A 25458-nucleotide genomic window follows, 5' to 3' on the forward strand; every position below is an offset into this window, starting at 1 on the left:
TTTCCTGAACATAAGTCCCAGAAATCAGTTTATTATTATCTCCAACTCATTCTTTCCAAGTTTATATTTTCCCTAGGCACAGATAATTTCAAAATACTTCATTCATTTTTGAGTCATTGAACTTTTACAAGATTAATATGATAATACGAGGAAAGGCACAAAAAGGGTTGGTTTGTATATGGCAATATCTCAAACCACCTGGTTAAACTTGATATGGAACAAGATGTTCTTACTCCTACAGGTCATTTAAAGGCACATCTTTACAGGCCAGTCTTTGATACAGTTTTTGTTTGATACACTTTTCTGACACATATGATGCTGTCCAAAATGAGCAGTCAGGGTGAAAACATAGCTGTTGATAATGAATGTAGCATTCACTCCTCAAAGTTATGAAAACATAGTGTTTAAAGGCAGATGAAATGACAGTGACCTGAAATAACAGGAAGCTGGCCTCAGTTGTAAATCTGGCAGGGGCGGAGGGTGATGGTGATGGAAGCTTGTGAGCTGTATCCAAAGCCATGAAATATAGCCCTGCCCCTGAATAAACTGGAAGACATATTTCAGTCTACAGCAAGTCAGAGTTCAAGCATCAGTGGCCTTCAGAACCTCTGTTCAGACCTTGTTCAGATCCAAATACAGAAGCTTTGGAGTGTGATCTTTTTACTCTACTGTTAAATTTCATTGGCACCTATGTCTTCCCTTCTGTTCAGCTGTGGGCTTTCCCCAGCAGAGTCACTAGTGTTCATATTTCCCTTGTGGAAAATGGAAATGAGAGAGTAAACTCTTGCATTAACTTTAGCCCTCTCCTGGTAGTCTGGAGGAGAGTGGTCAAGAATCCAAACTTTGGTAATTCTTTTTTCTTTGCCTTAGAACATGCAAGGTTTTGTGAAATCTGTTCTGCAAAATGACTAACAAAAGGTGAAAGACAATCACAAGGAAAAGCAAAGAAATGTGTGAAGTAAAACCAGAGTCATTTAAGAAAGAATTTCTTGAATCTGTGAATCTGATTTATTCCACCAGAGAAGAAAAAGAGTGCTCTGTATGGAAAAGTTGCATGTCCTGATGCTTTACAGGGCACAAGCATTTCAGAGATTCATAAGTGTCTGCATCCAGGTCAGACCCAATGGCAGCAGTAATGGGGATTAGTCTCCCTTAGCCCAGTATCTTCTATCGTTTCCTTAGTGGAGAAGGACTTCCTGGAAGGATCACCAAGAAAGAGAGTATGCAACACAGGTCTGTTCCTTTTCATAATCAATATGATTTCCATATTAAAAGCCATGTCTAAGGAAGTTTGATGGCAAAAATGCTAAAAGACAAATACAGTCTGACTGGCAGATTGAATTAGATCTCCACTAAAATTAACAATTCTTCTAAATGAACCATTATGCAAACTTCTGGCTGCCTTCCGACACATCATGAACATCACAAATACATGATCCATGACATGCTGAGGCCAGGCTAGATGGTGGCTCTCCTCTAGAAAGACTCTTCATCCATTGACTGCTTTGCTCTTCTTCACTGCCAGCTTTCAGCCAGAGCAGCCAGCAGGTGGCTCAGCCTGGCCAGGCAGCAGCTGGGCACCAGGAACCTGAGAGAGGACACCTAACAAGAGACGTGGAGAGCTGGACTCCTTCTTCATCAGTGGCTCACAGTGTTAATCAGTAGTGAAACTGCACCCCAGAAATACCTGTTAAAAAGTGATGTGGGGAGCTGATGAGTCCATACTTGGAAATTGAAGACTCTTAATGGGGCTGAGCTTTTGCTCACAGTAGTGGTGTTCATGCCAAGGTCTTCTAAAATTGCAAGAGATCATTGGTTTTGGTCTGAATTAGAGGATTGCTGGTGCTAAGTATCTTAGTTAAAAATCTTTTTTCCTTTGGTGGACCTGCCCCGGATCCCCAGTCTTTTGAGGATAGTCCGTAGGGATTTTAGAGTTCAAGCTCAGTTTCATCATGTCCTGATTGCTCCCTGTGGAGGGACAGTGGCCCTAGTAAATGGAAGAGGTTTCATAGTCCTTCCCACTTCACTGCTTAAATCCTATGGCTGTTTGTGCTGATAGACAACAACTGGGCAGTAAAGGGGTTATGTAACACCACAGAACAAAAAAAAAAAAATAAAGGACACTGTGATCCTACTATGTAAGGAGCATTTCTAGTCTTGCCTCTTGGCTCCTATAGGTCTGCTTAGAGGAGAGGACAGGGATTTCTTCACTTGCAGTTCCAATGATTTCTGCCATGGTCGTTGGTAGGAAGCCACACAGTCCTCCAAGGTCCTGCTGCCAAAACTGAAAAGTCTGCTGTCTCCCTCTGTTTATGGGCAGGAGGATGAATTTGGACAGAAGGATAAGTTTGCTGTTCCCAGCAAAATTAACACAGAACCACGTTATAAACTGCTTTCCTTCAGCAGCTGTGTGCTTTGGGCTGGTGCTTGCTGGTGGCACAGCTGGAGGTTGGTACTGCATGCACATCCGAGAGGTCAGGCTGAGACATCAAGCTGACTGACTGTGCCTTCTGGTAAGCATTCTCTGTAAGACTGCTGTATTCCCACATTTGTATTTGAAAGACCTTGTGCACACTCACATTTTAAGCATAACCACAGTCAGTGCATTAATGTATGAGAAATTTGCAGACCACACTTGTAATTCTAGTCTGCCCATTTTTAAAACAAAACATATACTAAAAAGAAAAGTTAAATTTTTTGTGATGTGTGAGCAGATACAGAATTACATGCAATTTCTGTCTGATTGTGTTTTGATGTAGGGCCCACAGGTTGAACTTTCAGCCTTCTATTTGCAATCTTTCCTAACAGCCATATGAAAATTACAAAAGCATTGAACCCAGCTGCCTTTGAACCACCAATGGTATTGTGGTGATTCAGGCTTTCCTTTGAAAATGCTGAAAGATCTTACTCCAGCAGGAGAAAGATGAGACACAATGTTTTTCCTGTAGGTCTTCACAGGACTCACATATTTGTTTCTGTATTGGTAGTGATTCATATCACAAATGCCTTTGTCCATTTCTCTCTTTCTGCTACAATAGCCCAGGTAATTAACTAACTGAAGAGGCTGTCAATTAAACATTGATACTAATCTTGGCATAAAAGCTTCCTTAAGAAACACTGAGTTGGAACATATTTTACAGTGACACCACTGCCTTCATTCAGCTCACTTCTCAGACAATTAAGTGCTCCAAATGTTTGTGTGTCATCCAGGCAACATTAGTAGCATGAATGACCCCTGGTATAGATACAGTCCTGCAAAGAATGCCTGGAAATACAATGCCTATTGTGACAGCAAGGCTGATTTTATCAACCAGGAGACATTATATAGTTAATTAATGCCAAGATCTTTAATGATAAGATTGTCAAGGACAATTAAGAAGATTATTATAAGTGTCCTTGGTAACAAGAATGCTGTACTGATTTTAGCTTACTTTCACTAAGTGTGGCTTAAAGGTCAGTTTCTCTGAAGTGTGAATACTTAAGCATTCTTTGGATAGATGTCATTATACATTAATCTCAGGAGGAAAACACATTTTTCTAATGTAGCTGTGCAGCACATGAAAATTAATGTGAAGCTCTTGCTAAGAAATTAAGGTAAAATATTTCAACAAGGAACTTCTAGCCAGTGTCACATCCTCAGCAGCAGCTCTGTTGAACAGCTCCATATTCTGAGATCAAGTCAACAGAACAACTTCCTCCAACTTCAGCCCACGTGGTTCAGAACCATGACCATGAAGTCAATAAATGGACAAACCCTCCTCAGTGAGCCTTTTGGTGCTCAGTAAGCTTCTCGTGTTCTTCATCTGCCCAATATCAGATCCAGCTTTACTGTGTCTCACTCATGCACCGCACCAAAGCTTAAAGGACACTTGGCATGAAATCCCTCTGTGAACTGGATAAGCTCGCAGAAGTAAAGTTATACTGGTAGCACAGATTGCATCCTGAATGTTGAAATTAAAAGGAGAATGAATTTTGTCTGTTAGAACTGAGGAAATGTTTGCTGCAAGAGGGCATTTCAGCCTCTTACAATGACATTGTAAATTCAGGGCACTTTATGATTTAAGGTTTTAAGTGACTGCATGTAAGATGTGGTTTCTTTCCATCCCTTACATCTTAATTCAATATTTGTCCTCTGTCTATTGGCCAAAAATCACTGACTCAAAAATACAGAAAACACATGGCAAGGTGAGAATTTTATGATCTAATGTTACTCTTTGTGGTGGGGACAGACTACAGCAGAGACTGGCATACCTGAAGCTTGAATCTTCAAAAAGCTTTTAGCAGCTCCTAAGAAAAATTGGAAATCAGTTTTAAGTATGAGTTGTTTGAGGAATGGGTGACCAGTAGATACAACTCTTCAGATATGAAAGAAATAATTGCTTAGAAAATGTTTTCCTAGTTAAAAAAATATATGAACATTTGATATATATATTTTTTTTTTAATTACAACCATTATAAGAAGGGAAGAAAAGGAAATTTTTCTGATATAAAAAGCAATATACAGTTTTCATTCACAGAAATTAAAGGGATATCTAAAATACCAGCAGCCACTTAAGTAAAACATAATATAAGGCATTAAAAATATACCATAGATAAATCTATGTCTGATATCAGGTTAATATAGAAAGAAACATTAGAATTATGAATGGGATTCAATAAAGAGAGATTTAGCAGAGGCTGCTGTGCTGTGTTTAAAACAAATTATTTTATAGCAGTTATGACTGCAAACAATTAGAGCAAAACAATGAAAGTCTATTCAAGACAACCAAGAAATAATTATGTTGAAGATGACCAAGACTAAGATGCTACAAGCTACAAAAATATGGTTAAAGTAACCAGCACATTTTCTGGCACGTGGGTCTTCTTAAACATAAAAAGCACTAATGTCACACTAATTTGGTCAATAAATGCAACTGTTTTCTGACAGTATAACTTAGATTTATCCCAGACATCTGATAGAACACCAAAAACCACAGTGATTTTAAACCCCTAGTTTGCTCTGAACCCGTTCTATTTACCAGTGCCTGGTGTAATGGATTGGGAAGCCTGGCCACTACCATAATGTAAAACAGGAGTGGACATATCCAGCATGTGACCTTGAAAGCTGCTTCCACACAATCTTGCACACTCACCCTTGAGACAGTACAGTCTTTTTTTAAAAGGACTTTCCAGAAGAATCAAAATCTGGTCCTTCCTTTTAACACAAAAAAGCATTTCTCCCTGTGTAGAATACCGCAATTCAGCAATGTCATCAGACCACAGAAAATATATTTTAATTTATTTAATAACTAATTATCTCCAACTGAGACAATTGCTTTCCAGAGATGAGTCCCACCAACATAAACACATTTACTAGCATGACTGTCATTCTCTAAGCTGCTGCCAGCTGTGATGTTGTTTCTGCACCTCTTTGTTTTGGAGAGGTGAAACCCAGACATGCACTAGAATGTGTGGCAGCTGAGAGCTCACCTCATTCTCCCCAGGCATTTACAAAAACACGGCCACACTGCATCCCACCCTCAGAAGACTGCAGCTTTGCATGAGGATGTGAAAAGCTGGAAACCACCAAAGGGCTCTGTACGTGAGCTTGCCCTATTTCCCATTTGACAGCCCCCTTTCCCCTTTCCTTCCTTTCATTCTCTCACACTGCAGATTCACTTCATGTCTCTCTGTCAGGTCCTAAGCTGATATAAAAATACAGTTTAGATGAACCAAGGCTCCCGACCTGGAGGAAGAAACAGCACTAGGACAAGTTGAAAGTCAAAACTGGAAGTTTGATAAATACCCATAAATGTTGATATTTATCCATTACATTTTCCTCTACTTCTCCTTTCCTTCTTTCCCACACCCGGCCATTATTTTCTTTGCTTCTCATCTTTCCACAGCTCATCCCCACACAAAATTCTCTGGAGACTGCCTAGGGCTTTCTGTAAAAAACTGTTACTTCATGATCTAATTTTAAAAGGGGCCAAATGTTTGTTTCACTACATGTACCACCACAACTACCACTGAGCATTCCTTTTACAGAGGTATCATCAAGTGCACCACTGAGAAGAGACTCATAGAGAGGAAATAAATAATATAATGTTATATAATATATAATAAATAAATAATATTACAGCTCACTGGCTAGTGGCAATTATCACCACAGGGACCAAATTATCTGCTTCCATGCTTGAGGATGTTTCTGAGTAAAGATGGGACTCAGTGAGTGAAGGGCTGAGCCTGGAAGCATCACGACTTGCCATCTTCCCACCAGAAGCTGTTGTGTAACTTAGTAATTTCAAAGCCCACTCTTCAATTTACTCCTCATACTTGGAAAATTGAGAGGTTCATTTGCCTGTGAGAGATTGAGGCATTTTGAAGCACCAGAAGTAGAAAAAATATTGCTCAGATGTTTATTTACTACACAGACATAAATCTGTTTGCAGGAAGGTGGGACAAGTGTAGTGAATAAAATGAAAAGTGCTGCGTTTTTGCACAACACTTCAAGTTCAACATCAGAACTATTTTTCCATCAAGGATATAATCACATAGGCAGCAGCTACTGCTCAGTAAGTCTGTTTTCCTTGACTACTTTATAATTGTTTTATTATTAATCCATCACATTGCAGTTAAATGTCAAAGAAGTTGCAGTTCTGATTGTCCATTCACACATGACAGTTTTATTCAGCGGGCTGCATCCTGACAAACCAGTGGATTGCTTCTGCTGGCTCACAAACTGGAACACACAGCCTTTCTGATGCTGACAGATTCCATCTGCTCCCCTTTAATTAACATCTAATATGTAAACCATCTAATACATGTAACACTGCATAACAGGGGATTAAGAAATAGAAGGTAGCTCTTCATCACAAAGCTGTGTCATCTCGTAGGATCCCATTACGAACAGTAAATTGTATCAAAACCTAATGGGAACTGCACACCAGTAGAAAGAGCACATGTGGGTATTCTCACTGAAACAAGTACAAACATGTATGAGCACAGAGAAAAAATAAAGTGGAAGGTGTAGCAGCTTTCCTAGATGGATTCACATTGGTACTGCTCCAGCTCAGACATCAGCTGATTTAATGCAATTACAAGGAAGAATGGGATCTACTCATTTGTGTTCCCAATTATTGCTAGCTAGATAAGAAGCATTGTTTCTATAAGACTCTGGTGCAATCCATTAAACCCATTAAAAGTGCTAATTAGCTCATGTTCTATAAATGAAAGTGTCCAGGCAGCACTTTGTTGTCTAATACCTTCCAGCATGCAAAAGCTGGGGATGAAAATATACAAAGAGTAGCTTCTAGGAAAGCCCTGCAACCAAATTAAGATGTCAAAAGTAAGGGAGATAAAATGCTCTTCTGCATAACAGCAATGATGAACAGGCATGAGATTTATGTGGCTGGGGGGCAGGGCTTGCCACCATTCATGGCTGGCTCAGTCATGTGAAAGGTCAAGGCTGCTATGTTTTCATGATAACATCTAAGCAGAACACAAGCATTTGGAGAGTCTCATCCACACATCTATCTAGTGAGCTACATTAAACTCATACAGAACAGCTGCAACAAGGCTTGCAATGCTCAACAAAGGGCAGGAAGATTAGACACCTCGATAATAAGACATGAAAGACCCTAATGGCAAGAGGAGAAGGGGAACTGTGTTCACTAACCTGCACCAATGACAGAACCATTATTTGAAGCCTCTGAGAAACTGAAAGCAGGGGGAGGGATGAACCGAAGGGACAGTGTGAGATCAGCCCCTCCTGGCAGGTTTGGCCTTTGGTTTTCTGCAATGAGGGCTACAGTCTTGTGGTACGAGCTCTTGAGCTTATAATATTGTTCTAAGTTGTGCCAGCTGTTCTGCACTTTCCCAGAATGGATCTGGAAGGCCAGCCTCTGAAAGCGTGCTCATATGAAACTGCTCTGTCCTGTGGGTTCAGCAGGTCTCAGAGAGCAGAGAGGAAAGAACTGCTCACATGTCTTCAAGGTTCATTCATATTTGCATTTCCCTCTTTCCTGCTCCCAATTTTGGGACACATGCAAGACAGCACAGGAGCCCATCATTCACAGCCCATTCTTCAGTGGGGGCTGGTCAAAACTTGAGGTGAGGAACAGGGTTTGCATGGGATCTGTCCCATTTGGGACTGATTATTCAGCCACTGAAGTGGAAAAAAAGGGGATTGCATTGGAGTCAGTGCAAATACACATGAGCTCACTTTAGCACGTGCCTCACCTCTCTCTTTCTTAGAGCTTGAGTACCTGACAGTATGAATATCTAAGAATCAATGAAAATAAATACAGTTCATGAAGAGTGCAGGCAGATGATAAAGAAGTGCCTCACAAGTCACATGCCAATGTTACCAACTACCCCAAAGACCAGAGATCCAAACTTACAGCTAACAAATGCCACTGGTCATATTTGCTTTGTTTTCTGTCCACTCATGTCAGCTTTTCTGTTTACACCACTGATGTTTTTCAATGCTGGAAAGGTGTAGTTTTTGTCAGGTGATGCAGATGTCTGCTTGTGCCTGACGTACTCATCCTGTCCTCTTCACTGTGCTTAATGGTCATGTTTACACTGTTGCAAAGACAGTGGCTGAACATTCCTTAATAAAGCACATCAATATTGTGACAAGGCACACGTTTCACTTGCCTGAACTATGTGCTGTTACCAGCCATTACATACTCCGTGCTTATCTGTAATTTAGTACTGTCTTGAGAAAATACTTAAAGGGTAAGCAAAAATAAAAGCCCTAGTCCAGGTCTTTACTCAGTTCTTCCTGAAAAAATAGTTATTCTAGTTATTTTGTTAGAGTGCTAAACATAAATTGCTTCTAGTTATTTTTGTTAACATGCTAAACATAAATTGCTTTCCAATTCTATTGTTTTCCCTGAATGCTTTTGGAGAGAATGGACCTGTACTCATTTATTTTGCTGCGATTTGCTTCATAGTCATTTTAACTTTAGTCCAGGATTTCCTAACCCTTTTCTTTATCCTTTTTTTTCCTGCCACAGGCTAAATCCATTAGATAGATACACAATAATTTAGAAGCCATTAAATCTTACTTTTGAGAAGAGGCCCTCTAGTTAGAGTTTCACTCTTATCTCGTTTCCGATCAGAGGAGGAAGTCCTGTCACAGCGATCCTGCCTTGAAGACTTCACCGGCATCACGCTCTGCAGGAGAACACCCATCCTCCTTTCCACACCCCTGTGGCATCCAAAGACCCTGCTAAAGCAAGCACTCATTATCTATCTGCCTGATCTCCGTGTTTGCTCCCTTGGGAGTGATCAACTCGCAGCAAGCAAGCTGAAATCCAGATTTGCTGCAGCAGAGCCTTGCTCCAAACAATATCCCAGCCCAGCACAGGACAATTTCTGGGTTTGAAGCCATGCTCTTAAGGGGTGGAACCTTATACTTGTACTGGCTAATGGGTCATACACTTCAGCAAGGCAGGGCAGTAGAAGTTAAAGGAGGGCTTTCATAATGATGAAATAAATTAATTAGAATGATACCATAGACTAGGTAGTCCCAACAGACATGTTTGGGAGCATCAGTCCATAGGTTATCGAGCCCTCTCTTGCTGTCTGATCAGCTGTGCATTCATAACTGCATCCACAGGAGCCCATCTGTGAGAATTCCAGAGGCTCTTACAAGGAAAGATTTTGTTAGAAACCAACACCTGCAGTGGGGATAGAGGCTAGAGGAGATGACCAACCCAACCTCACCTCACCTCACCAGGAGCAGAGGAGGAACAGGAGTTTAAGTGGATAATCCCACGAGCAGCAGAAGCCATGCAGAGAGGTTTTCTGTGGTGCCTTGCAAGGATTTTCTGCTCCCTCATAATCTGGTTGATTTTATGCTCAACTTGCAGCATTTGCCTTCAGGGAAAGTATTAATGTTGGTGCGATTCCTACATTTATCTGGAAGTTTTCTCAGCATTTAGGAGTACAGTTTCATGGAGCTTTTTAAAGACAGGAGTCCAATATCATGGCAGTCTCTGTTCTTCATTCAGATGTTTTTGAGATGGACAGTAGCATGCAAAAAGACACATACAATGACTAGGCAGAGTTTGCTTACAGAAATCCTACTTTTTTAGCAAAACAGGTCACTTGAAATCTAACAAATTTCATGAAAGGCTGGAATATAGCTTTGGGGAAATTTCTTACTCAAACCTAAATTTTGACTACTTAACTACTTATTTTCATATTGATTAAGCCATCTTTTTTCTTTTTTTAAATCAAGCTTGTACCTAAAGGCAATTGAACTCAATTGTATACCCTGGTAATATTACCCCAGTGGAAGTGAAAATGTTGTGGCCATTTGTCAAAGAAGTTTTACAAATTGTTAAACCAAATTAAGAGAAATTTTCCAGGTTATTAATTGTTTTGGATTTTTCTTGTATTTAAAGAAATCCAACCTTTGCATTTAATCAAAGAGTACAAGCAAGCTGAACTTGCACAGAACAAGTAGCAGAGAAGTTGCCAGCTCCTGTGTTTCAGGCAGGATCACCAGTGGATTTCAGGCATTTCTATCTTATTTAATCACCACTAACTGCAGCCTGGAATGCTGACACGATGTGCAGTGAAAGCAAAGAGTGTAAATTGGGCATGATAGAGGTTTCTTGATGCAGGAAGGAAGTAACATAACACTGAACACAGCTCAGGTTGCACTGTGAGAACAGAACGAATGAACAAACCAGGTCTCTGTCACAAAACAGCAGAGGAAAAAAAAAGATAATTAAAAAGAGGTAAAGGAAAAGGGTAATAAAATATCTCCCTTTTACTTACTAAACTGATATTTTGAAATACAGGAAGAATGGATATATCTTTAAAAACAAGTTATACTTAATTTAAAATAGCAAATTAAACAATTATCATATTGAATTTAGTGTGAAAAATCTTATGATTGAGTGCCAAAATATTTTTTCTAGAAGTTTTTTTGAATTCAACTTCTGTCAGGTCTCAGGAATGCTTCTATTCAGAACATCAGATAGAGACCTTCAAACTCAGCTGCCAGTTTGCTGAGAGCCCAACACACCCAATGAGGAGGAGTTCAGGGTGTAAACCCCACTGGGCAATTAAATGCCTAAATCTTGGTGGCTTAAAGTTTCTCCAGTGGATTTCAATATGGAAAACTTCTTGAATCTCCATCCTCAGGTTTATGACATCATTGGTTGATGAAGTTTGAGCAAAAATCTTAAAAGCATGTTTCTCAAAAACCCACAAATTGTTATGTTTTTACAAGGGTGTGTAGTGATAGGACAAGAGCAAATGGCTTCAATCTGAAAGAGGTGGATTTAGATTAGGTATTAGAAAGAAATTTTTCGCTGTGAGGGTGGTGAGGGACTGAAACAGATTGCCCAGAAAGGTTGTGGCTTCCTCACCCTTGACAGTGTTCAAGGCCAGGTTGGACAGGGCTTTGAGCAGCCCTGTCTAGTGCAAGGTGTCCCTGCCCATGGCAGGGGCTTGGAAAGTTAAGTGATCTTTAAGGCCCCTTCCAATCCAAACCATTCTATGATGATTCTATGTACCCTGTATCTCCTCAGTGTACCCCATTCAGAGAGGTAAAAAGGGACTTTGAATGGGCACTTGTGATGCTCAGCTGCTGTTCTTGTGTCCCCAGAATCCTTTCTTCCAGCTCATGTTCCCTTAGGAAATGTTTCCACAATCTGATGCCCTGGTGGTACATCCATCCTCCCACACAGAGGCTGTGCAAGGGACGGGTGATCCCGTGGATGCAGGTTATTTGTGCAGGGAGCCTCGGGGTCCAGCACACCCTAAACCTCTATGGATCCCCGGAGAAGCTCCATGGTGGTGCTTTAGGCAACTGTGAGAAAAACAGACACAGGGACACTCAGACACCAGGGAAAAGGGGACAGCAAGAAGCAGACAGGCATTTCCTCTGGTTTTCTGACTGTGATTCTGTTTCTAAACCCAAAATACTAAACCTCCTCTTTAGAAAAATTCTGTGGGATCTTACTCTTCATAGGAATTTTATAATTAACCCTTTTGTAATTACATTCACCTTCACTAAAACCAAAGGACTTAGAGATAAAGATTATTTTTATTGTACACTGGTAAACATTTCTTGCCCTAGCAAAAAAAATCTTTCTCTGAAGAGAGTGAAAATCTCCTTAGGTTGACCAAGACCACCTTTGCAAGCAGCCAATTCAGAATTACCCTGACTTAAAAACATAAATAAATACTGAACAGATTTACAAATCATTCTTTAGCCTCACTCACTCTTTTCAGAACAAAAAATAGTATTTAGCTGCTCTGAGATTGACAGCCTTGCTCAGATATTCAGCTCCATATGAAGAATACTCCAAGGAAGACTGCCTTTGCAGTCTGTAATATATCTCTTAGAGCTGTTGTATTATAGACTCCACATTGTTTGTTGTGGCCAGCTACACTATGATACAAAGAAACCTCTCCTTTTTGTTACATGTCACCTCATTTTACCTTAATAAAGAAATGTTTAGGTTTCTATCCTTTTGGATGGGACTGAATAATGTCACTTTTTATTTATGAACATATATTTTGAATTTCAACACAAGGACAGACCCAATGAACAGCTCTATTATACTTAAGAAATTGAGTTTCTATTCATAAAGAGCTGAGTAGTGCCTGTTAGATGGTTTCCCAAACAAAAACCACTGAATACCTCCAAATGAGGCTGACTATATCAAAACACTAAAACATGAATAGGATTTCTTCTCAAAGGAAAGACTGAATCAAAGTACAACTATAGTGATATATCTTCTAATACAGCTATTTACAGTCTAAGAAGTACCTTTACCTTGGCTTAGAATCCCTCTGATTTCTGCTACAATGTTTTTGTCATAAATATGCACCTTATTATACTGAGGAAGGGCTTCTGTAAACTGTGTATAGGGCACATTTACACACTAATTCTCCTGAATAGAATGTGGTGTTTGCCATGAAATATAATACTTGCCATTTTCAGACTTAGAGTATCTTAACTGTGTGTTCATATTTTTGTCTGCTAATAATTTAAAAAAAATATGTATAAGAGCAAAAGTAACTGTAACAAATCCTTGATAATAATTTTTCAAGAATCATTCAGGAGAAGAAGACTTAATTCCCCAGTTCAGTGACAAAAGCAGTCTTAAGTGTCTATCTTAACCAAAACAATGGAAAATAAAGGGGAGTTAATATTGTACTTTTTGTAGAAGCCACATGCAACCTTATCAAATTGTATATCAGGTAACAAAACACAACTTTAGGAGAAATTGTCAAAGATGGAAATTTATCAAGGATGCAAGCACATGTTCCAAGCAATATATATACTTTTTTTTTCAAAGATAATTTTATCTCTTGCAAGGGTTATGCAAAATATTACCATTGATTTGTTAGAGCTTAATATCTCTTGTGTTTAGTTTGAAGTATAAGATAGTGTGAAGACTAATGGAAAGCAGTTGTAGCAAAGAATGAAGAAGGTGAAGAACAGGCATTGCTAATTCAGCTCGGTGATGCACAAGAGTCTCCTTATGCCCCAAAAAAGAGGTGATCCTTCCCCTCTGGATCCCACTGGAGCTGAGTGAGGGTGCATCTGTAGTACAGTGTTCATTTTTGTCCTCCTCAGTACAAGAGAGATGTGGAACTCCTGGAGCAAGTTCAGCACAGGGCTACAAAGGTGATTAAGGGATTGGAGCATCTCTTGCATGAGGAAAGGCTGAGGGAGCTGGGCCTGTTCAGCCTCGAGAAGAGACAGCTGAGAGGGGACCTCATCAATGTCTGTCACTGTCTAAAAGGGGGGTGCCGAGGGGTGGAACCAGGCTCTGGTGGGTGCTGCCAAGCAACAGGACAAGAGGCAATGGGCAGAAACTGATGCACAGGAAATTCCACCCGAACATGAGTCAGAACTTCCTCGCTGTGCAGGTGACTGAGCACTGGAACAGGCTGCCCAGAGAGGCTGTGGAGTCTCCCTCACTGGAGACACTCGAGAACCCTGCACCATCCTGGGCTGTGTGCCTTGCACCTCCTGTGTGCTCTGGGATGACCCTGCTTGAGCAGGGAGGTTGGAACCAAATGACCCACTGTGGTGCCTTCTAACTTTACTCATTCTGTGAAAAACCAGAAAGCAAAATAAAGGGCTGGCAAGAAAAATGAAGGTGGGTATTCTGCTGGTTTTCAAAAAAATGAAGCCCCAACAACCCATCCACTTACTCACAACTGATAGAGCACGTATCAGTAAATAGGTTCCCTACTTCAGTCTGATATGTAAGTGAAGAATGGGTACTCTATTTTATAGTGAACATAAACCCAGAGGAAGGGAAAGAAGTAATTTTTTTCCCCAACCTAAACATTAAAAGGCAAAGTTCTATAATTTAGTGATACCACAAACTTTTTTTGAAAGTTTCTGTTTAAAATGTTTAAGAAGATTTTTTACTTAAAAGGAGTTATTGTTGTCATTGTTGCTTTAAAAGGTCTAAAACTCTCAAGTACAGTGTCATGTGCTTCAACAGCAAAGCCACTTAGAAAGAGCAGTATTCCTGCTAATGGAAATACTGTTCAAAGGAAGAACAGTCCTCCTTAGTTTTCCTCCACAGCCAGCATTTGCTAGAAGGGAAGAGATATTGACCTCTGGCTTGTGGTGGGTAAATGTTAGAATGCATTTAGCAAGTGAAAGTCAAAAGTGCTTTCTATGTTGCTTTTTAGTTAATGGCATCTGGTCTGTTAAAACCATGGCATTTTTTTGTTCCTCCCACTCTAAAATACATGTTTTGGTCACCGGACTGATTCTGCTAGGTTTCTCTGAGTGGGAACATCCCACTCAGAATAGGAATACCTATGTCCACCTGTTTAACTTAATTTCTGTACATGATGAGTAATTATTCTGATTTATGAAAATGATATAGAATAGTTTATTAGACGTTTTATTAGATACAGAGTAATAGAGGTTGGGATCAGTTACAAGCAGCTAGAAGGGGAGTTATTGCCCACTGTTAATTAATATGCCAGGGACTACTAACTATACTTGTTATACCCCACAGAAATTTTAATCAACATCCTTGAAAATTACCCATTACCTCACAGTAATTTTTGTGCAGAAAAGCCACAATTCTTTCCTGTGTTTCTTCTCCTCAGATGCAAGGGCATAGCAGAACTAACTTTGGACTGTAAGAGACCTTACTGTAGGCCCTTTATGTGGCAGTACTTCTGAAAATTGCAGGTTTAAGATGCATTTTGCATGAAGTAAACACTGCTGATTACACACAACCCAATGTGAAGCAGCATTTTCATGTGTTGATTTTACATCCATTGCCACAAATGGTGATTTTGAGTCTTCTCAGGCTTCCTCAAGTCAGCATCAGCAAGAAACTTTCAAAGGTGGTTTCAGTTTCGGATTAACCAGATTGCTTCAGAGAGCTCAGCAAATCCATAATTCACTCATCTAAATGCAAAAGTGCATTCCAAGAGCTTAATAAAATAATGGTAATCTGCATTTCAGTCTTATTTTACTAAACACATAGATTATTTAATGAACTGCTAAAAAAAGGCTTTCCAGTGAAAGTTCAATGATGGGTGACATAAAGTAGGTAGAAAACATCCACTGTGTCACTCTTTACCCCTGTATTTCTGTGGCCATGGGGAGACCATTATTTCCGTATTCAGTTATGTAGGTAATTAACAGAAGTATTAAAGAATTTGCAGTCTGATGGTGGAAACTATTTCTGTTTGTTCTGTTTGTGTGTTATTGTGATTCTTTAATGCTTGAACTTACAGCAGCATGTGAAGAACTGTTTTACAGTGGGGTTGTAATTTGATATGATTATTTGGTGGTGAAGGCTTTGAAGTATGTCTTACCTCACAATCAGCTGTTTCAGAAAAGAAGGAATTAATTGTCAGCTCTATGGATTGCCAAAGCTCAGTTCTGACCTAAGACATGGGCATTTGTGATGAGGCATGTTTGCCTAATCAAAACTGCCTTGTTCTGCTTTGAGACTCTTGAAGGTGCTGGAGAAAGTTGTCTGAGGCTGGCAGGCACAGGAGCTACAGATTCTTTCCTAAAGCACTAGTGGGTCAGGTTGTCAAAAAAGTCTTTAGATTAATATTGGAAAAATTGGATTACAGACTGGATTGAATATACCACTGAGGGAGATGTGCATGTGTACTCACTCCTGATGTATATTGCTGAAATAGACTAGAGGTAGAGAGGGAGGAGGTAGAGTTGTGATTTTTTTTCTTTCTCTACCATCATCTTACCATCTGGCAAAGAAGCTGGTACCCCAAAATCTGTATCTCCATCCCTTTTCTCCTTTGGGTGAGGGTCCCCTTCTTCCCCAACCCAGGTATCCAAACTATTTTCTTACTACTGAGTAATCCTATACACAAGGAGGATTTTGGCATTAGCCTGTTTACTTTCTTCTTACTCAGCCCCTACACTGGAAGGATTAGTGTGAAAATGAACTGCAAGTGCAAAGTGACAAAATGGGTCTCTGGCTTACAGTTTCAGGCTGTAGCTCAGGCTCAGCACACACAATGCTGTCCCTTGGGTTTGTTTTTGTTTTCTTTTCCTTTTTATTTTTTGTGGTTTTTTTACTCACAGACAGCACAAGAATTTTAAGAATATGTAGAATGTCAAAATTGGCACCTCTAAGCCTTCTCAGACAAGGGAAATGGTTTTTCTGCAGCTCCCCATCCTCCCCTGCCTGCATTAACCACGGACAAACAAAAGCAGTGGATTTTCTCCAAGGCTGGATGCCTAAAACAGGGCTGGGTCACATACAAGGCAGGCCAGGTGAGTTTAATGTTTTGTCTATTGATGCCGCTGTATCTTCAAAGGCACCATGTCACTCAGCCCTCAGAGGACTTGATGGTCTAAAGATCTGTAAGTAGTTTTAAGTTAAAATAAGATCACATTGACAAAGAATATGTGTTTCACAACAGCCTTGATCTCCCTCTCCTCTGTAAGAATATGTAAGGATTCCAAACCTACACAACCCTTTTCAAAGATGTGCCCAACTCAAACTGGACCCTCAAAGTTTTTAATCTCAGAAGTACATAACGATAGTTGGGAACCATTTTTCCCTCCTGCATCTTGTGCTTAACTGGGACAACATCAGCTGATACAGCAGCAAGCACCACTTGACAGCCACTGTGACTTACAGGACTCAGCCATGAGTTTCCATGTCTTCTCTGCATCACATGGAACTTTCTACCTCTTGTGTTCTCATATGAATAAATAGCACATTATGACATCCCCAAATATTGTTATTAGCAGGTGTCTTCATTGCAGGTATTCAGGAGCTTTTCTCAGGGTGAATAGAGGACAAGGGATTAATCCAACAAGGGGAATATGTGTGCCTTCATTTCCCAGGCTCAGAGTGTCTTCACTGCCTGAGAGTGATAACAATTAAAGCTGTTATGGAGTAATTAAACTGTCTCATATCTGAGAGACATGCCAACCCACTGTCAGATCTGCAAGTTGGTGCTAAAACACAAAAGCATTTTTTCGTGCCAGTAATATACTCTGGGTGAGTTCAGAAACAGAGAACATTGCTGATAAATTCTTTGGAGGAGCTCAGAAATGACTGAGGAGGTACCAGATTAACCGAGTGCTCGCTGTATCTCTTGTACTGGGACAGCTGTACACAGCATCTGGTGACAAAAAGCTCCCAGCTTGGTTATTATAAATCTATTGATTTAAAATATATAATTTATAAAATATATATTATGTAATATATTATATAATATATAATAATTGAATATAATCTATAATAATATAATATAATATAAATTAATAATTGATAATTTTACCTTCCAGAGGTACTGCTACACCAAGACACCACAGAACTGAAATTGGCAGGACACTTAATGAATTAATTTTGACTTCTTTTTTTTTTTTTTAAACCACTCAAGTTTCAGTGGTTCTATTATTTTTTCATACATCAACCAGTTTTAGGACAATTACAGCAAAGTTTATCTTAGGCAGCCACATCTTAATTGAACATAAAGTACTTTAACCTTGACTATCATGACCAAAAAGGAATTTGATTTTTAAGAGATCTTTATTGAGAGCCACATTTTACCAATGCAAAACTACATTACAATGTAAAATCAGTTGTCCAGTAAAATTTTTTTTCATTAGACTAGAGAGACAGGAAAAGAGAGGGCATCTTTTGGGTACAGGATTAAGCAAACAGAAAAGCTGAATGCATATATGTATATTTATATATTTGTGTGCATATTTGCATAAAATAAAGACTTAAAAAAGAACAATTATTTATAAAGAAAATCAAACTAAAAACAGCACAAAAATTGTAATTTCTCAATTTTTAAACTACAATTCTTCATTACATTCCTATTAAAAACAGTCACTGATAACCACATTAATAAGTAAGTAATATGGTCCACTGCCTGTAATACGAGTGAAAAATCAGTATTTTTTCCTTATTCCTCAAAGACTTTATACCAAGACAATGAATCAGTGTCTGATGTTAAGCTTTTGCCATTTTACTCCCTGTCTGAGTGCAAAGTATTACAACAAGAGGTAGAATTAAACTACAGTTGTCCAGCTGCATCAACATAGGACATTTTGGGATGTGCTATTCTTGCTTTCTAATTATCATAATTGACCAGAAGCCAGAGTTTTGCAGGTTGTTGGGCACTAGTCCTCTAGTCTGGAATTCCTGGAGCTTAGGAACCTACATCAGTAAAATATGGCAATGACAGAGAGGGCATACAAATATATGTTTTGAAATCTGGAACTAATTGATTTCTAAGTTTTCTCCATACAGTGTCTTCCAAATGCAGAGAACATCTGCACAGCCAGAACATTAGTCTCCATGCTCAGCAATCTGCCTGTGCACTGGGTCAGTCCCTTTGCAATAACATCCAGGAAAGTTCTGGGAAGATGCAAGGCTCACCTCTGTCATACCAGTCTCCAAATCAGCCTCGCAAGCTGCCTACTCTTTAGGCATAAGAACGATCCCTGATGAATGTGGACCAAGTCTGTCTTTGCATTTGGACACATAAAACTGTCCTTGCTCAAGTCATAGTCACTTAGGTCAGCTTGTTTGCACAAAACCAGGGTCAGTGCTTCCAGGTAAGCAAAGTACTGAAGATATTGAAAAGGCTGGAGGGCTTAAGAACTTGTGGTTAAACCTTTGAACTGTCACAGAGGATGCTTGGTTTCATTTCTTATCACAGACTGAGCTGTTTGATATCGGACGAGTGGCTTTATTTTGCTATGCATCTACCTCTAAATCAGAAATAACATCCATGGTCTTCAACCCAATCAGCTTTAGGCTTGATCTCTGCAGAGGCAGGAAAAAATTTGTGCTGAGTATTTGAATACACACTTGACTTTTTCCAAATGGAAGAGACAGACTTAATAGGGGGGGCTGGGAAACGACCCAAGACACACCTCACACAGCAGGGGAAACCATTTATCTTCACTTAACTCACTTTCACACCTGTCTCCCCTATTCTTTAGGCTCTGCTATGTATAAGCAGTAAACTGGGGATAATTGGAGCTAGTAATATTTAACCTTCCCATGGCAGTTTGTGAAACAGCTTTCCATGGTGCCACCTCTTGCAGTTCATCCCCTAGAGTGTGCATTTGACACATTTTTGTTTTGAGGGGTTTTAAGCTGTAAAGATGTATGAATACCTGCCATCCATTTAATCTTGCTTGTCAGAGATGGGCTACCAGGCAGGAGGGATCTTGGGCTCTCACCTACTAGGGCAGGCCACACTTGCAACTTAATTGAATAGATGTGAGAAACAAAACAACTTCTGTGAGTCACATGGCACAGTGCATTTGGTCAAAAGAGGGGAGAAAAATGCTCAGGAAGAGAGAAAATGTATCTGGTGGTTACCTTTAGGGGAGCTAGGAGAAAAGGAAAGAGACAGAGGACAGGAAAAGGGCAAGTGAAAAGCCATTGCTTCCTTCAGGATGCACAGTAATGTTTGCTGTAGAGGCAGGAACCAAATTCTTCTTTTTATAATCAGCATAATCCACCAGAAATAATATATAATTCCTTGTAACTGAACGGCTGTCTCACAGATGGATGGTGTAATATGTCCCTTGCTTCCCTCTCTTCCCTCCCTTCCTTTTTTCCCTCACTGGAAGTTCCTGTAATTGCCACTTTGTAATGTATATTCCAGCACATGGACATGCAGAATGAAGTCTACATGCTCATTTTGCACCATAAATGATGTGTACTGCCTTGTGTCACAAACAGTAAATCCTTTATACCAAAAGTCTGTTCATTTTCACACCATTCACTTGTTCAGTAACAGTTGTCCAGATTTTTTAATTCAGCTCCTTCCACTAATCCAGCAACTGCTGGTCTTAGACAGGTGCAGGGATCAAACAGGCTCAATAAACTGAAACATCTGGCCTGGAAATGATAATAGGCCCTTTTACTTTCCAAAGCAGAGAAGGAATGCAAAGTTTTCAAATATTAAATCATGCAATTAGCCCTTGTAATATACTTTTTTAAAATTTGAAACAATAGTGTTTTATATTCAGGATTCCATCATTGCTTATGTCCTGCTCTCCTCTCTGCTGCCGAAGATGCCAGGCCAAAGGGGTCAAAACATCATCTACTACTAATAAATTTTTTAAAAACCCAAACAAACCAGACCTGCCTCCCCTCCTTCACAATCAGTCATTTCAAAAGGCCCATCCATGCAATAAGCCAAAAACTAATTCTGTGCCAGTGTTTGGGAAGACCTATGCCCCAGGGAAGGGAAAAATGCCTGTACAAGCCCAGTTTCATGAAGCTGAGTGATCTCCAGTGTGTGAAGGCTGGTAAGAGAACAGAGGTAGTTGCAGACAATCACCCCATTATCTGGATGACACTGGGAGACAGTTGTCCTCACACTCTTTCTAGTGCAGAGACTATTATCAGAGCTAGACAAAAGCTTTCAAATTCTGAAAATGCCACAGGAGTATTTCTGTTCAAGGTTGTCCAATTTTGGAGCACCTCTCACCGTGCTTGTGCCTGGGTTTGGTTAGGCTAAGCCCATGGTGAGAAGGCTCATCTTACTTTCTTCCAGGCACTGTTCCCAGCTATCCCTAACTTGTACAGGTCTGCCTTTGTGCCCATAGACCAGAATCAAAACCCTCTGCAGGAGAGTTGTCAGAAACTTTTGTGGTTATGACTAAGGGGATGTTATCTTCTGGTAGACCATGTATGTGACTAAATACTAGGGACAGGTATATCTCTTTTCCTGCATTAGAAAATAAGTTTTCATTTCTTGGTCAAAAAGTTCTTTATCATCTTCTTGATTAAAATGCTTTGGCTTGACTAAATAAAATTCTTTTTAAAAAAGTTTCAAACAGGCCTCACCTTGACTACTGGCACTCATTAAATCTCATGTGAAGAGTTGGTATTTTAATCCAGCACCATTGCCAAAGTATGGTCTTGGTAACTTTGCACTGACCAAATTTTCCTTTACACTTGGAGCTTAACATGGCATGCTCTCTTGAGTAAACTGGAATGTTCATCTTGGGCCAGAGAAACTTTGAAGCCAGTCCTGGGTCCCACTCCAACCTTTGCCTCAAGTTTCCTCTGAGGTCTGAATGCTGGACTTTCACAAGTGTTACAAGCCTGGGCACGATTTGTTTGGCACATTTGGGCCCAGGACTCCAAATGTATGTTCAGCTCCTCTTACACACAGTCTAGCCTTATAAACCCTATTTGTGAATAAAGTTCTCTTGAAAATACTGTCTTTAGACTCTTACAACTTCTGCTTTCAGGAAAGCTGGAATTGTAACAGAAACAAAAACTAAAGGCTCTAGATTGCCTACGATGCTGACCTCTTCTATAAGGCAATGGTGTATTCAAGACCAATATAATGAAAACAGAGTGTTCCTCCTTATTTATGCAGGAAGAGATGTTGCAGTGTTCCTGCACTACTGGCTGTGGAGGTGCAGCCAAGGGCTGAATGCATTTCACAGTCCATGCCATGGTCTGCATTTCACTGCATGACTTTCCTCAAAGGTCATGGGCCTTCAGCTAAAAACATCCTACATCACTGTAATGTGGATGAGCATATAGTTTTTCCTCAGTCACTGTATGTTGACAGTCTCTGGCAGCTGTAGCAGATCTCTGCTCTCATCCTGGAGTCGGTAAAAGGGAGTCATGAGCCAGGCAATGAGGAACCCAGGGAAACTCCAGTTTTCCTGAATTCTTGCCCGGTTTTCCTTAAGGTCACAAGGCTGTGACAGCAGGGATCTCTAAACACATGCTCAGTGACTGTTCACCTGTGTTAATGACGCCTGTGTGTTGTAGAGATAGAAACTAAAAAACTTGAAGTGAATACCAGCCTTGATAAGCAGTGTCCCTAAGTCAGGGTCAGGCTTAAAGCAGACACAGCAAGAGACTAGCTCTGACCAGGGCTCCTAAATGCTGAGTTCTCCTTTCATGATAGATTTTGCACAGTGAGGTTTACAGAGGAGAGAGAGGTGCTGTGCAAGAGTCTCCATGTGCTCCCAAAGGCAACATCCCCGCCTTGCTGCAATGGATGTGTCAGACCCAGAAGCAGCTGCTGCTTTCTGCAGCTGAGGGAGTTTGGGTTAAACTCTAAAGGGCAGGATGTCAACAGGCACCTCTCCCACCAGAGCAACAGGAGAACATGGTAGACAGATACCAGCTTCCTGTTGTACTCCCTCCTTTAGGAATCAGAGGATCAGGAGCTTCTGACCTTAGAAAATAAGCTGGGCTGAGATTTCTTTGCACAGGGTAGATGGTACATTTCTGTGGCATCTTTGCTATTCCTGAAAGCCAAAAAAATCCTCATGGTTTTTGAAGAAATTATGCAAGAGAAAAATTATGAAGTGGTACGCATACAGCTGATCTCTCACCATATTCTACCTATATAGTTGCTGATTAGAATTTTAAAAGTTTCTGAAGTTGTATTCACAATTAAATTGTAATGATTCATTTTGGAAATACATGATTCATTTTGGAAATACATGCAGATGAATAAGTCAGAATTGTGTATATCTTTCATTTTCTGATTTTGAGATGTTTCAGCTTACTGTAAGGAAGAGTGAAGTAATCTCCAGAAAAACATCTCCTACCAGAAAACAGAGACCAGGCCTAGTGGCCATGGCTCCTAATGATATGTACCAGCACTTGTACATAATTTTGTAATTTGCCACATGAATACAACACTGAGGATTTCACTTGACTTGCACGAATGCAAAAAAAAACACTCACTAAAAATAGCAAGATCAAGGTCATATTTATTATTGACTACTCAGTTTAGGTGTAAAATGAAACCAAGCTAGAGATGTTTTTTTTTTTTTTTTGTTAGTATAGCAAAAAGCAGCTAAATTTGAGTGCATTTCATGAATTCAGTATTCTTTTCGACACGTTAGATACTCTGGTTTGTTGAGCTCTACCACTATGTCCTTACAAGTCTTCAGTTCACGTGCTCACTTCTAGTACAGTAAATCCATCCTATATGTCCGTTATAAATAGGGTACTGCACATACAGCAAATGCAGCCCCCACTACACACCCTTGCATGATCTCTTCAAATAGCACACATATTCTCACGCTATATTTAGTGCTACATCCACGGTAACATATCACCACATCATTATATACAAAATGTCTTCATAAAAACAAGCATTGGAGCAGAGAAATGGGTCTCTTCAGCCTTCATTGAGGTCTGCCAAGCCACAAAGTCCTACAGAGACTTTTGTTTTACTTAGTTTAATTCTGATTACATAAATTTTTAAAGCTTTTCCTAGTTTGTGAAACTCCCAAACAAATTCAAACGACAATTCTCTGATGATATCAGTCCAGATAGTCCTTCTACATGTGAGTCTAGCAACATGAATAAGCTGTTCAAATAATTTTTATGGCTGCATATTTCCTTCTGGTTTGAAATTTGGACTGTTGTGTGGATCAACATACTGGCAACTTGCTCACCTAGTAAAGATGGAGCAGTCCATAAAAATGGAGCAGTAACCTCCTTCCAACCCACAAGTAAGAAATCTGGACCAAGGTGCTGCTCTTAGATATTGCATCGACACAAAATAAGTATTGAAAAAGATATGAGCATGAAAGGATGCACAGCAATGCTAGCTGACACAGTATCTACAGAGTGAGCACATCAGCAATTTGTCATCTTTCTCTTTTTTTCCTGCTGTAGGTATCACATAATAAAAGAATCTTAGCAGGAGGTCTCAGGGAAGATAATAGCAGGGATATGTGGAACGTGGATAACTGTGTGGTCAAGAGCATCTTGAAACTGAGCATGTGATGGCAGCAGGGTGCAAATGGAGAAGGAAGTTAATAATTGAGAGTGATTAAGATCTGTTGAGGCAGGATAAAAATGTCCAGGAGGGGCCCTGAGTTTGAGGCACTTAATGCAGCAGAAAACATGGGGAATTGTTGGAGGCTTTGTAGGGAAGTGCTGTCCTGGGAACTTGATGTGCCAGGGAATGGTCATTACAGCAACACTGGTGAAACAGGATGGTGTCTCTTCGAGACCAGCTGTCTTGGTTCTGGCCAGGACTGGGCTCATTTTTTGCAGCAGCCAGGAGGGGGCATGGACACAGAGTTTACTCTGTATCACCTGATGTCATTTTGAGGGGATTGGAGAAGAGTCACGTAGTGTGGTAGAGGAAATAGTCAGCTTTTGCAGGGTGTTTTCCTCTGGATGTAAGCAATTGCATGTGAATCACTCACTTTTTTTTCTTCTACACTCTGTCATTAGGATTGTTACTGTTTCTGCTCATTTTTCTTTTTATTTGCTATTTCCAGTAAATCATTCTTATCTCAACCCAGAATCTTTCCCCTTTGTGCCTCCAATATTCCTCTCCAGTCTGCTGCAGTGGGAGGAGGGAATGAGCAAACAGAGCATGGTTTGGAGAGGTTCAGTGGGAGCACTAAATTGGGCCATACCATTCCTAAACCATGACACCAGGTAAGATAATTTTGCAGTAACAAAAGTTGCATTGTGAATGGGAAAGGGTACATTTTTCATGATCACACATCAAAATGCCGTCAGCTAAGGTACCCCTCTGTAGCACCCTAGCCCAGCTGAAATCCTAATGCTCTCTTCCTGCAGATTGACACTGCAGTCCATGAAACCTCACACTGAGGTTCTTCAGGGAACCTACACAGCTGAAACCCAAATCTTCCAAAAAGATCAGTTTTGTCTTGAAGCAGCAGGGCTCACTGAAGTGCCTGACACATTGCACCAAGCACAAACAGAGTAAGAGAGGGAGGAAGAACATGGAACGGGCATCAGGGTGGGCACAGCAGCTACCAGGAAACTCGGGGGGTGTCGTCTTGAATTCACTCCTCTGCCAAAAGCTGAGAGAATGGAATGCTGAGAATGGTACTGATCACAGGACAATATGTTGGTTCAGTGTTAGAAAAAGGTATAGAAAATAAAAGAGCCATTTTTAGCTAGATAAATCCTGAAACAGTGACTAAACACCCATTAAGTATTACAGGAGAGAGAAGACAGG

The sequence above is a fragment of the Onychostruthus taczanowskii genome, unplaced genomic scaffold (genome assembly GCF_017590055.1).
Source record: "Onychostruthus taczanowskii isolate IOZ18803 unplaced genomic scaffold, ASM1759005v1 scaffold8, whole genome shotgun sequence".
Classification (NCBI taxonomy): Eukaryota; Metazoa; Chordata; class Aves; order Passeriformes; family Passeridae; genus Onychostruthus; species Onychostruthus taczanowskii.